We start from the raw sequence: 13,852 nt of genomic DNA, 5'->3' as shown, positions 1-13,852 counted from the left end.
GGGGTGTATAGTGCTGTATAGGGGTGTATAGTGTTGTATAGGGGTGTATAGTGCGGTATAGGGGTTTATAGTGCTGTATAGGGGTGTATACTGCTGTATAGGAATGTATAGTGCTGTATATGGGTGTATAGTGCTGTATAGGGGTGTATAGTGCTGTTGAGTGCTGTATAGGGGTGTATAGTGCTGTTGAGTGCTGTATTTGGGTGTATAGTGCTGTATAGAGGTGTATAGTGTTGTATGGGGGTGTATTTTGCTGTATAGGGGTTTATAGTGCTGTATAGGGGTGTATACTGCTGTAGAGAGATGTATAGTGCTGTATATGGGTGTATAGTGCTGTATAGGGGTGTATAGTGCTGTATAGTGGTTTATAGTGCTGTATAGGGGTGTATAGTGCTGTATAGGGATGTATAGTGCTGTATAGGGGTGTATGGTGCTTTATAGGGGTATATAGTCCTGTATAGGGGTGTATGGTGCTGTGTAGGGGTGTATGGTGCTGTACTAGGGTGTGTAGTGCTGTATAGGGGTGTATTATGCTGTATAGGGGTGTATTGTGCTGTATAGGGTGTATAGGGCTGTTTAGTACTGTATAGGGGTATATAGTGCTGTATAGTGCGGTATGAGGTTGTATAGTGTTTTATAGGGGTGTATAGCGCTGTATAGGGTTGTATAGTGCTGTATAGGGGTGTATAGTGCTCTATAGGGGTGTATAACGCTGTATAGGGTTGTATAGTGCTGTATAGGGGTGTATAGTGCTCTATAGGGGTGTATAACGCTGTATAGGGTTGTATAGTGCTGTATAGGGGTGTATAGTGCTCTATTGGGGTGTATAGTGCTCTATTGGGGTGTATAGAGTTGTATGGTGCTGTATAGGGGGTGAATAGTGCTGTATTTGGGTTTATAGTGCTCTATACTGCTGTATGGGGGTGTATAGTGCTGTATAGGGTGTATAGTGGTGTATAGTGCTGTAAAGGGGTGTATAATGCTGTATAGGGGTATATAGTGCTCTATAGGGGTGTATACTGCTGTATAGGGATGTATAGTGCTGTATATGGGTGTATAGTGCTGTATAGGGGTGTATAGTGCTGTATAGTGGGGTATGGTGTTGTATAGGGGTGTATAGTGCTGTGTAGGGGTGTATAGTGCTGTATAGGGGGTGTATAGTGCTGTATAGGAGTGTATAGTGCTGTATTTGGGTATATAGTGCTGTATAGGGGTGTATAGTGGTGTATAGTGGGGTAAAGTGATGTATAGTGGGGTATAGTGTTGTATAGGGGTGTATAGTGCTTTTAGGGGTTTATAGTGCTGTATAGGGGTGTATACTGCTGTATAGGGATGTATAGTGGTGTATATGGGTGTATAATGCTGTTTAGGGGTGTATAGTGCTGCATAGTGCTGTTTAGGGGTGTATAGTGCTGTATAGGGGTGTATAGTGCTGTATAGGAATGTATAGTGCTGTATAGAGGTGTCTAGTGCTGTATAGGGGTGTCTAGTCCTGTATAGGGGTGTATAGTCTTGTATATGGGTGTATAGTGCTGTATATATTGTATAGTCCTGAAGGAAATACTGTGTCTAAATAAAGATTTTACCTTACCTTTACCTTTATAGTGATGTACAGTGCTGTAAAGGGGTGTATAGTGCTGTATAGGGGTTTATAGTGCTATATAGGGTTGTATACTGCTGTATAGGGATGTATTGTGCTGTATAGAGTGTATAGGGCTGTTTAGTACTGTATAGGGGTATATAGTGCTGTATAGTGCTGTATAAGGTTGTATAGTGTTTTATAGGGGTGTATAGCGCTGTATAGGGTTGTATAGTGCTGTATAGGGGTGCATAGTGCTGTATAGGGGTGTATAGCGCTGTATAGGGTTGTATAGTGCTGTATAGGGGTTTATAGTGCTCTATTGGGGTGTATAGTGCTTTATAGGGTTGTATAGTGCTGTGTATCTGTGTATAGTGCTTTATAGTGCTGTATAGGGGTGTATAGTGCCTTATAGGGAGGTATAGAGCTTTATGGGGGTGTATGGTGCTGTATATGGGTGTATAGTGCTGTATAGTGATGTACAGTGCTGTAAAGGGGTGTATAGTGCTGTATAGGGGTTTATAGTGCTATATAGGGTTGTATACTGCTGTATAGGGATGTATAGTGCTTTATAGGGGTGTATTGTGCTGTATAGGGTGTATAGGGCTGTTTAGTGCTGTTTAGGGGTATATAGTGCTGTATAATGCTGTATAAGGTTGTATAGTGTTTTATAGGGGTGTATAGCGCTGTATAGGGTTGTATAGTGCTGTATAGGGGTGCATAATGCTGTATAGGGGTATATAGCGCTGTATAGGGTTGTATAGTGCTGTATAGGGGTGTATAGTGCTCTATTGGGGTGTATAGTGCTTTATAGGGGTGTATAGTGCTGTTTATCGGTGTATAGTGCTTTATAGTGCTGTATAGGGGTGTATAGTGCCTTATAGGGAGGTATAGAGCTTTATGGGGGTGTATGGTGCTGTATAGGGGTGTATATTACTGCATAGGGCTGTCTAGTGCTGTATAGGGGTGTCTAGTGCTGTATAGGGGTGTATAGTGCTGTACAGGGGTGTATAGTGCTGTGTAGGGGTGTATAGGGCTGTATAGTGCTGTATAGTGCTGTATAGTGGTGTATAGTGCTTTATAGGGGTGTATAGTGCTGTATTTGGGTTTATAGTGCTGTATAGGGGTGTATAGTGCTGTATAGGGGTGCATAGTGCTGTATAGGGGTGTATAGCGCTGTATAGGGTTGTATAGTGCTGTATAGGGGTTTATAGTGCTCTATTGGGGTGTATAGTGCTTTATAGGGTTGTATAGTGCTGTGTATCTGTGTATAGTGCTTTATAGTGCTGTATAGGGGTGTATAGTGCCTTATAGGGAGGTATAGAGCTTTATGGGGGTGTATGGTGCTGTATATGGGTGTATAGTGCTGTATAGTGATGTACAGTGCTGTAAAGGGGTGTATAGTGCTGTATAGGGGTTTATAGTGCTATATAGGGTTGTATACTGCTGTATAGGGATGTATAGTGCTTTATAGGGGTGTATTGTGCTGTATAGGGTGTATAGGGCTGTTTAGTGCTGTTTAGGGGTATATAGTGCTGTATAATGCTGTATAAGGTTGTATAGTGTTTTATAGGGGTGTATAGCGCTGTATAGGGTTGTATAGTGCTGTATAGGGGTGCATAATGCTGTATAGGGGTATATAGCGCTGTATAGGGTTGTATAGTGCTGTATAGGGGTGTATAGTGCTCTATTGGGGTGTATAGTGCTTTATAGGGGTGTATAGTGCTGTTTATCGGTGTATAGTGCTTTATAGTGCTGTATAGGGGTGTATAGTGCCTTATAGGGAGGTATAGAGCTTTATGGGGGTGTATGGTGCTGTATAGGGGTGTATATTACTGCATAGGGCTGTCTAGTGCTGTATAGGGGTGTCTAGTGCTGTATAGGGGTGTATAGTGCTGTACAGGGGTGTATAGTGCTGTGTAGGGGTGTATAGGGCTGTATAGTGCTGTATAGTGCTGTATAGTGGTGTATAGTGCTTTATAGGGGTGTATAGTGCTGTATTTGGGTTTATAGTGCTGTATAGGGGTGTATAGTGCTGTATAGTGGGTTATAGTGTTGTATAGGGGTGTATAGTGTTGTATAGGGGTTTATAGTGCTATATAGGGGTGTAAACTGCTGTATAGGGATGTATAGTGGTGTATATGGGTGTATAGTGCTGTATAGGGGTGTATAGTGCTGTATAGGGGTGTATAGTGCTGTATGGGGGTGTATAGTGCTTTGTAGAGCTGTATAGTGCTATATAGGGGTGTATAGTACTGTATAGCGGTGTATAGTACTGTATGAGGATGTATGGTGCTGTTTAGGGGTGTATTGGTCGGATAATATACTTTGTGCTGATACTTGAAGTTGACCCTCACTAGATATTATTTAGATTTCTCCGTTTACAACAGGTATTTTAGTTCCCAATCTTCCCGTGAGTGTAACGGTGTCACAGTGATTTGGGTATCCCCGTGTTTTGGGTACCCCCGTACCTAAATCCCTAGTGTTTTGGGTAGACTACCCAAAACACTGAAAGCGTTAAATACCACAGACTGGGGCAATTGAAATCATCCATAATTCTGCTCAAAAACCATTTATAGCGGAGCTCCGGCGGAGCCCCATACTCATATGGGAAAGAAAAGGAAATCCATGAATGAATTTTCTCATGGTTTTCATGGCTAGCGGTATTGCTCGTGGGCGCGTACGCACGACGACGACGACGACGACGACGACGGCGACGGCGGAGTTGCCCAACATGGCGGCCATACTCCAGTTAATAGGTCGACAGAGACATGTACCCTCGGGCTCTAGCAGAAGAATGCCATTTTTCTTGGCGGGATTTTTAAAGAAAAGAAAACGCATTTCTATTTGTTATGTGGACAAACGATAGCGGAGGTTGATCTAATGTTTTTAAGATAGGGTTGCACTGAAGGAATTAAAAAGAAAGCAAGAATTAACAGGCAAAGAAGTAGCGAAGAAGATCGCGAAAAAGAGCGGGCCAGCGCTGGGGAAGGAGGCGAAACAGTACTGAACAATGGCGTGAATTATAGCGAGTCAAGGGCTAGAGAAAGGAAGTGAAATAATACCGAACAATGCCGTTAACCAAAGCTAACGAGGGCCATAGATAGGATGTGAAAGTACTCAGAAGACTGCAGTGCCAAGTTTTTTAAAATTCGCGCGTTGTAACGCTGTGCAGCCGTGCAAGAAAAGTCACATGATTTGGTCAGGTGATGAACAAGAGAAATCAAACATGTCCGAGTGTTACAAAACAGTAAACACAGCGGGAAAAAGTGGTTGATTCGTTGATCTGTCGAAAAGATTAGTTCAGTTCAGTCTTCACAACTTTTGCTGCAAGTTTCTGCCTGGAAGATTTACACTGGCCGAACTGATGTTGCCAACTTGCGGTAAGTGACTTTTGTTGTTGCGTTTGCTCTGAAAATTAACAAGTTGCCTCGGCGATATAAGCTTATTTTCAATTGGAATCCTTTGAAAGTCTTCCTTATTTGAAGCCATGCTGTGAGACAATTTATAAATTGCATCATTTTAATTTCTCTCATCTCTAAACAATAGCAAGTGAATCGCTTTGTGGAGGTTGTTGTAAGTTGTAAACAAATTAAGCTTTCTGTCGATTTTCGTCGTCAACCTAAGCTTATAACCTGACGTCTAAAAATTAGCTTAACCAAAACCGTATTTGTAAACACGGCCGGGCGAGTTTTGAAGTTTTCCCTGTGTGAGTTGGCACAGCCGCCTTGTAGACTGCTAAAATTTCTTCTTCTGTTGTTGAAAACCAAGAAAGGTGTACAAACAGGATTTGCTAAATTTACTTTCAACGTTCCTATGTGAAGATTTGCATATTGTGATTACAAAGTATGGAGATTTCCTCGTTTTGTTAGTTCAGTTTATTCGGTTTGGCGAAATGCTTGGGTGAATTCCCAGGTTAATTTGGCTGAAGACTGGCAAAGCTACCGCCGATAAAATGACTGCAAAGCTAAATTAAGCCGTCGGCAAAAATGCACACTGTAATATTCAAATTTAAGTGTGAATAATTATTTAACTCTTAACACTGCAAGGTTAAACGAATTTTCTTTATCCTCTCTTTCATTCGGTTACCTTTCAATGAGAAGGATTTGCTTTTGATACTCAGATGAAGTGATATGCATAATTATTGTGTTTATAATGTAGATTTCCTGGTTTTATTTTGTTGTCTGTCCAAGTAGTTCGGTTTGGTGAAATGCTTATATAGTCCAAATGTCGAGTAGACGATTGTGCATGTAAATCCTGTGTGCAAATAAAGCTCTACTTTCATTTTGATTTACTATTTCATTTTATTAGTGCCACTGCTTTTGGTTGGGGGTACATGGGTTATTCCCCAAATATGCAGTATTTACGCTTAATATGGAAATGTTCCTGAAAAGTGAGATAGTACTAATGGAAAAAAAAATGCGAAGGCTTTACTCGGTAAATTGAACAGTGTAAATGACATTTACATACTTAGAAAAAATTTAGGGAGTAGAAGTTCTTGCCCTGACCATTTCTCGGTAATAGAAATAAGTTTTACATACATACATACATACACAATTTAGTTGGTGAGAGCGCTCTCCTCTCTCCACACACACACTCTCTCTCTCTGCTCTTTTCTTCACACTAATTTTGTTATTAACTACATTGTAACTCATTAACCGAATGTCACTCACTGTTTTCTTTGTTGTGCATGCATACTTTTTTTGCTCATCAAAGAAAGTTTCAGTTTCTTCCTGGCTGTTTCCTTTGTCCTGTCCAGTACCAATTCCTTTGTAATATAACTTTGTGAATTCTCTATTCTCCTTAAATTTTATCTTGTCAGGGTGATAGAATGCACTCGCAGAGTGTTCAATCATTGTTTTCAGTCGCTACAATTTTCAGGAAAAAAGCAATAGTTTTCTTAATTTTCTTTTACTTTGTGTTAGGACCTTTTAGCATGCTCGTAATTGACCCATGGGCATAATTTTGAATAAAGTAAAGAATTAGATCTGTTTTAGTGTTAAGTATTTTTAAGTTATTATGAATTACATGTAGGCATTTCTTTTTAGTTTTTATTTTTTATTTTAGTCACATGTGATGTTTTATGATTTTACCGACGTATACCATGTAAATGTAAATAATGCACTAGAATTAGCCAATCAGAGTGTACATTGTATCAGCTTTAAACACAAACCATACGTAATAAATGTATGTAAATGATATTTTTATGACAGAGAACTGAACAGGGCAAGAACTTCTCTTTCTTTTGTAAATTTATATATTCATTCCTCTCATTGCTGTCAAAATGTCTTAGGAACCTTCATTTTTGATAGTCCATTATTTTCCACCATACCTAGCACAGAAGCTCACAAAATCCTAACTAATAACCAACATTTGTGTATCTCTGGCCTTTGCTGTGTACTACGTGTATATTCTGTTATCCTGCCTTAACTGCTAGAAACAATTTTGACAGAGCTGTTTCAACAGTTTCACTTAAATTAATTCCCAGTAACAGCGCTACATGTGGCAGTGTTATTGGGTATGAACTTTATGGAGGGTTTAAATTTTTATTTTTTTATGATTACAGGAGACAACAAAATATACACATGTATACATAACCTGATGTTGGTGTTGGTTGCGAATTGTAGTTCATAATAGTCATCCTATTACAGGTAAGGGGGAAAGGTTCAGAAAGTTTAGAACATCCCTTCCCCCAGCACACCTTCTGTCTACAGGTGCAATTATTGGGAGGTTATATATATATACGAAGAGTAATGTAAAGTTATAAACTTAACATTAAAATCTGACATTTGAATGCCTCCTTTGCTAAAATTAGTCACGATTTAATTGTTATCACTCCCTGTGAATTCATAGAGATTTCAGAGGCAAATTATCACCTAATGTGGAAGTTCTGTCTTCAAGTTAGGGAAAATGATACAAAAAAAGTTACAGTGAAAGTAAAGAGAATTGTGAATGTTGATGTGGTGCACTTTGTACATCATGTAAAGGTATTTGGTGAGTGCCAAAGGCATAACATTTCATGCATTGCTTTTTCAGGACAAATTATATAACAGCAATGTTTTAAGGTGTGATCACAAAAATAGTGAGTACAATGTCCAGGCAGTACCAGTTTATGGAAGGCATATGCAGACAGTAAGAGGAACTGTAAGCATAATGCCGGGTAAGTTTGTTTTATGCTTTTGACTTCTTGTACTTGGATTTTGTGTCATTTCATCACAAGAATAGGTGATGAAAGATGCAATAGCTGTTGCAGTTTATTTTTGAAGGCAAACTTGTAAGTCTGCCTATGCTGGATAACAGCCATGTGTAAACTGAATGTAAAGCAAACACTCTGTTAAAGGTGGGGCAACCCTAAAACCCAGAAACTGGAAGCCGGAATCCAGAACGAAAAACTGGAATCCAGTAACCGGAACCAGAATCCACAAATCGAAGAAAACAAGTTCTTCAAATACTCGAAAATTGTTTTGCTTAGGTTTTTGCCTGTAAAAAATAAGCGGCCAAGTAAAAAGGACCTCAAACTGACACAAAAATTCCCCATCTGTTGAAATTCGTGCAACCGTTATTTCTAGTGAGGGCTATAATTATGAGAATCTTAGTAAAGTGCGTCATAATTTAATTCCAAGCACCCTGAGAGCGTCTAAAATAAGCTTGCTGGCAATTAACTGCACGGCCATGGGCCGAGCGCGGTTCATGTTCTACCAGTGTTTTTTTTTTTTTTGCGGTCGGTGACCAGACCCAAACTTCCTCTCAGCCAAATTTGAATCACGCAACCTGTGATGTTTATTCGCCATAAGCTGTTGAAACGTTAATACAAGGACAATGTTACGGATATTGTTTTCTTTATTTGTGTATAATATATATTTCTTCTGGTTTTATCGAAGCGTTGGATTCAAAGGGAAATAATAAATACGCTAAAAACGCTAAAAAAGGGTATTATGTCAGCCATGGAATGCGCTGACGTTGCAGCTTTCATTTTCGCTACATGACAAATGCACTGTAAGATCATGTTTACTTTGCAAGTTTATTTTGCCAGAAGCGATGGTCATTAATTTATGTGCAATTTTGTGAGTATTTCTTGTGGGTTTCGGCAAATGAAGTGAATTCTTTGGCTGTTTCATCGCAGCGAGTTAAGAGATTTGAAGAAAAATTAAGTATTTGCCGAGGTAAACAAGAGCTTGCCAGAACTTGCAATGTTTAAGTCAGTGCTAGGAGAAAAAACACAACCATTCCAAAATTAGCTGTGGATAACGTAAACCCCCCTGATTGTGTGACTTGCGTGACCACTTCAAAACGCAAGCAAATTAAATTTTGACGTTTCAGGAAGAAAGCTGTTTATTAAAAGCATTATTAATAGCGTGACACTCGTTTCCTTTTGTATCATTCATGGGCATGTCCCGAGCGAACTTCCAGATTAAGACCATTACATCATCATAGATTTCGCAAAGGCTAAGACTGATAGTGCAATAAGATATGACACAGTTTGTGTTGATCAAGTGATGTGTTTACAGTAATCAATGAATTATCAAGGACTGCTTTGGAATGTGTACTGCGTTGTGACTGTAGTATTAACAAAACAGTTAAATTTTAAAAGCGCGGTTATAAGATTTAAAAGATCTTCTCGCCATTTTGTTTAATAAGTGATCTGCAATTTACCAGAAGTATAAATTTACCCTTTATGTCTAGTAGATACTGAACAAGATAGAAAATGTCATAGAGAACCAGGATGTCTGTCAGTGGCAGCCCCCTGTACATTGACGGTCACGCCCCCCACTTTCGAAGTTCAAAGGCTAACCTGGCTCATCTTAATATAATATTTGATTTGTCCAACAGATACCAAACTAGTTCCAGATCAACACTTAATTTCCACACCGATACTGTGACAAATCAGCATTTCATATTCTTGGGGGCCATCATATTAAAACAATTTATAGAAATGTTGCACACTTTAATTACCTCCGTCTGCTTCTCACTTGCTGACAGATCGGACCACATGTTGTTAAAAGATGCTTAAAGACTGCCAGAAACTCACCACAATAGCTTGTTGTTATTGTGCTACTCACCAGTCTTCTCATAGCTATTTGATCTAGACAAGAACTGCACTCTCACCAGAGCCAGGTTGAACAAAAGATGGGTAACTAAGCCTTTGAGCAGGCTCTTGTGTTTGGGCCGGGGACATGAGCAGTAAAGCTGCATGAAGGCACTCGCTGACATGCCAATGCAGTAAAACACTAGACACTTATTTAGCCTGCTCAGGCACTAGAGACAGATAGTAGAGCCTGCTCGCAGGCTATGAGTAACTATCCACCTGAAAAATCACTAACCCTAACTGGAAAGTGATTGCCCAATGGATAGCTTTATCCAGCTTTTGAACAATTGGGCCAGATGTATAGCTAAGGGTTGTTCAGAACTAGTCAAAAATTTTTTGGCAATTACAGTTTGTAGCTGAAGTAAAGCCAAGAAAGTAAATAACAGCAAAATAGTTTTTCCCCATATTTATTTATTAGACATTGCTGAAGTGAATTATTTCTATCATCATTCATAATATCTGGACTCAGGATTCTAGTTTCCAGTTCCGGATTCCGGTTTCCGGATTCAGTTTTTTAGGGTTGTCCTTAATGATGTATGTGCATGTTAATCTTGAATAATCTGAAATTTCAGAGAGGTTAAGAATATAATATCATATCTGTGATGGTGGCCAGACAGTCTAGATTACAAAATTTTCTGAAAGTTGGAATTACCAGGTAAGATATTTCTTAAACATTATTTTGTAATTAATGATTTCTCAGACATTGTTTTCTTCAAGAAAAGATTCATACCCCACATGGAGGTTTTTTTCTCTATTAGAGCTCTATCTTCCTGATACTTTAATTTGGAATTTTTGAAGACTGGCCTTGAATGGGTGTTGGGTGTGAATATCTTCTGGTACTGCACATTCAGATTTACATGTAGTAAGCAAGAACATCAGTATTTATCCTGACAAACTGATTTTCTTTTGGAAGCTGAACTCATATGCAGTTGTACAGTATATGTACAACCAAACAGCCTGGATGGCCCTTTGATTGGGACTGGGCACATTGTTGTAACTTGCAATGTTCCAGTTTCTTGTTTAAAGCAAATTGCATTTGATCTCAAAAGCAAGTCGCCAAGTTCATTTCAGTTATTAAGTTTTCTTTGCATCTCAGGGCAGAGCCTGCCACTGTGAAGGTTGGGATACCAGCCCGGGGGAGGTACTTTGGGAATTTCTGGGTGGGGATGTGCCGCTTGGACCCTGGAACCCTTAGCCTATACCAGAGCTAGTTCAGCTGAATTTTACTACCCTATACTAGAGTAAACTCCCCAAATCCCCCCATCTATTGACACTGTTGAGGCTGATTTGCCTAAATTTAAACTTGCTGATTTGATTTTTTTATATTTTTGAGTGGCAATTCCTGATTTCCTTAGTCTAAATAAAATCTTCAACCAGCTAGTCAATTTTGTGAAAAATGATATCATATTCTAGACCCAAACGCTCTGATTTATATACCCTATCCTAGAGTAAACTGCTTGAAAACCATACCCTTCACAGCGGCACATACCTATGTAGCCCATACATGGCAGTGCCCCCCCCCCCCCCCGGGGGTACCAGCCCCTGGCATTTGATTCGCTAACACTCAGTAAACAACTAACAATGAAGTACACTGTATATCAAAGAAAGGAATGTCATCTGTTAGTGTGTAAAGATTATAATAAATTATAATCGATATGTTTTTATCTGAATAACAGTGGTGTTCAAGTAGCAGCTACAGTATGATTACATGTCTGTTCCTGTCATTCAATATATGAACAGTTTACACATGGGCAGCCTGTATTAAGACATCAAAGATTTTCAAAGCAACCATGGCCTGGTGAGATATTTCTGAAGAAATATAAATTTAAAGTCCTTATGATTGCTTATAGGCATTGATTTTTATTGTAAACAATATCTTACTGAGTGTATTTTTCTTGTGTACTAATTGTTGTGGAACACAGAGATCACTATAAGTATGACAGAGATATTAAAGTGTGAAAAGTTCTATAAACAAATGCATGCAGGAACAAATTAATTTATGATGGATGCAGCTTCTGAGAGATCCCCAATGTTAGTGGAACATACACCGTACATACATGCAAAAGAGTTCAATAATTTATTACTTAAGATTGCAATGATTTGTTTGGTTTCTCTGTATTTACAGACAACTTGATGGGATTATAATTTCTGCACCAAGGTCATTGAATAAACTGGCTTAGAAGTTGAGTTCTGCAACCCATCCTGTGTGTTGTAATATCATGGCTGCAACATTGTGACAGATACACTGTATTACATTATTAAGAAACACATATATTAACTAATTATTTAAGGTGCCTGTTAAATTAATCAGTTTTTCTTAGAGATAATTTACTCATGGTTTATTTAAATAATTGCTTTTTTGGCTTTAAAATGATATTTATCGTGTTTGTAAATCAATTTTGTGATAATCTGCATTGGACATGGCATAAATTAATATTTTGCCAACACGAAATGGAGACAGACAACCTTGCCATTTGCAACGTCCAATAAGGCTAATTTGTTCCCTACTGTTGTACAAATAGTGTTCTCTTGTTTATAAATTATTTCAATCTGTTGTTTAAATGATTGCCTCATAACCCCTATGTCCAGTTTGGTGCATGTAGGATATTGATGTATTGTTTATCCATTTTGCTGTAAGTTATCTTAATTGATGTGTCAATCAAAACATATCTTGGATATGCTGGGCTCTTCTGATAAATGTACCTATGCCTCATAACCTTTGAGTGCATTTGGTTGTGTAGTGCAGACAAAATACATGTACATAATATAACTTACTCTTAGCTTGCTTATAATTCTTGGTATAATTTAATCATAGCAAAATTAATTAATGGAACCCAATAACAGCTCCTGTAGTCCACAATCTCAGTCAAGAAGAAGAACAAATCACATTGAAATTGAATAATAAAATTATTATTAGAAGCCTATGCAAGTATTCATGATCAGCAAAAAAAAAGTATCATAATTACCATTCATGCAAGAGTGATTTTGCTTATTGCAAACCCTTTCAGCAGGAGGAGACTCAAGACAAAAGTGAAGATGGCTAAATGTATCTTTGGGGACAAGTTAGAAAACAAAACTTTCCAACTTTTCACATATGTATACTATTTTGGTATTTTTGCGAGATTTCATTTGGTAGAGATTTAGGGACTGAGTATTGTAACCACTTCATTTCAATCAGTCCCCACAGCAAAAAAATGTTTAAACTTCTTTTGTGTGGGAGTCCCCATGTTAACTAAGAAAGAATATAATGATTAATAACAATGTCTTGTCTTTCTGAATAAGGTAGGAAAGAACAGGAAATGCCACCAAAAAGCACAGAAGACAGTTCTGTTATGTGATCAAGATTTTTAGTAGCTTCCCAGAAATCCTTGAAATCATGGCTCTATATTTCACAATCACACCATCTTACACCTCGATCTGCTGATGTGATCCTATTTCCAGCTGAAACTATTAAATAGTTCGCAATTTACCTCACATACATGTTCGATTATTTTCATTAGTAACAGCATTCCGAAAAAATAACTGAGGAGTTCCGCTTTTAGGCTCGGCTAAATCTATATATTATTCTTACGAAGCTTTGTCTCAATAAATAAAAGCTTTCTTAATCTTGATATAAACACATAACGTCGCTGAAAATAGTCACAAATTATAACAGGCTGTCTCATCTGAGTCCGCATTTATAACGACATACAAAACCGGATTCATGCGCCAAAGTTCGTTGTATGAACATGCGCTTAGTGCCTATCGATAACCCTTGAAATGCACGTCATTTTAAACAAGAAAGGCGTTTTCTAAACCTCGGATAGTTCGGCGATTGAATAAAATTAATATGCGAGCGGGCACACTGAGATACGGCCGTCACGCAATATGCAGGTCTCAAGCTGTGACTGACCTCTGTGTGTGTTGCCTGTCTGAAATAAACTTTGTCTCAGACTTGTTTATTTATCGCTCTTTCCTTGATTATCTGTCCTACTACTTCCCTTTCCAATGTGTCTGTTTGTTATTGTTTCTTTAATTAAGGGTAACCAAATCTAAAACGCAAAGCAAACTTACAAAGACGAAATTAATTCCACTGAGGAAAGGACTAGATCGAAATGCTGAAATGTAAGGGATACCCAAATCCCTAGTGATGTGGGTATCTATCTATCTATAAATCTATAAATCAGGGTAGCCAAATCGACCGAAGA

The 13,852-nt window shown here is 38.4% G+C and overlaps 1 protein-coding gene, 1 long non-coding RNA gene and 1 pseudogene across 3 annotated transcripts in view; 2 read left to right on the top strand and 1 right to left on the bottom strand.

Moving 5' to 3' along the window:
* Positions 1–13,852, top strand: part of LOC145479967 (uncharacterized) — a 331,443-nt pseudogene that overhangs the window by 127,991 nt on the left and 189,600 nt on the right. The gene's annotated exons all lie outside the window — the stretch shown is intronic.
* LOC145480431 (uncharacterized) overlaps positions 1–13,852 on the bottom strand; it is a 31,002-nt gene that overhangs the window by 12,715 nt on the left and 4,435 nt on the right. The gene's annotated exons all lie outside the window — the stretch shown is intronic.
* LOC145480841 (uncharacterized) lies at positions 10,271–13,228 on the top strand. The gene is made up of 3 exons (XR_014048559.1): positions 10,271–10,320; positions 11,342–11,463; positions 11,791–13,228. It is a non-coding gene; the product is annotated as an uncharacterized LOC145480841 (long non-coding RNA).

The sequence above is a fragment of the Orbicella franksi genome, chromosome 1, assembly GCF_964199315.1.
Source record: "Orbicella franksi chromosome 1, jaOrbFran1.1, whole genome shotgun sequence".
Taxonomy (NCBI): domain Eukaryota; kingdom Metazoa; phylum Cnidaria; class Anthozoa; order Scleractinia; family Merulinidae; genus Orbicella; species Orbicella franksi.
Note: the sequence above shows the minus strand (reverse complement) of the source record. Positions and strands in the feature narration are given on the sequence as shown.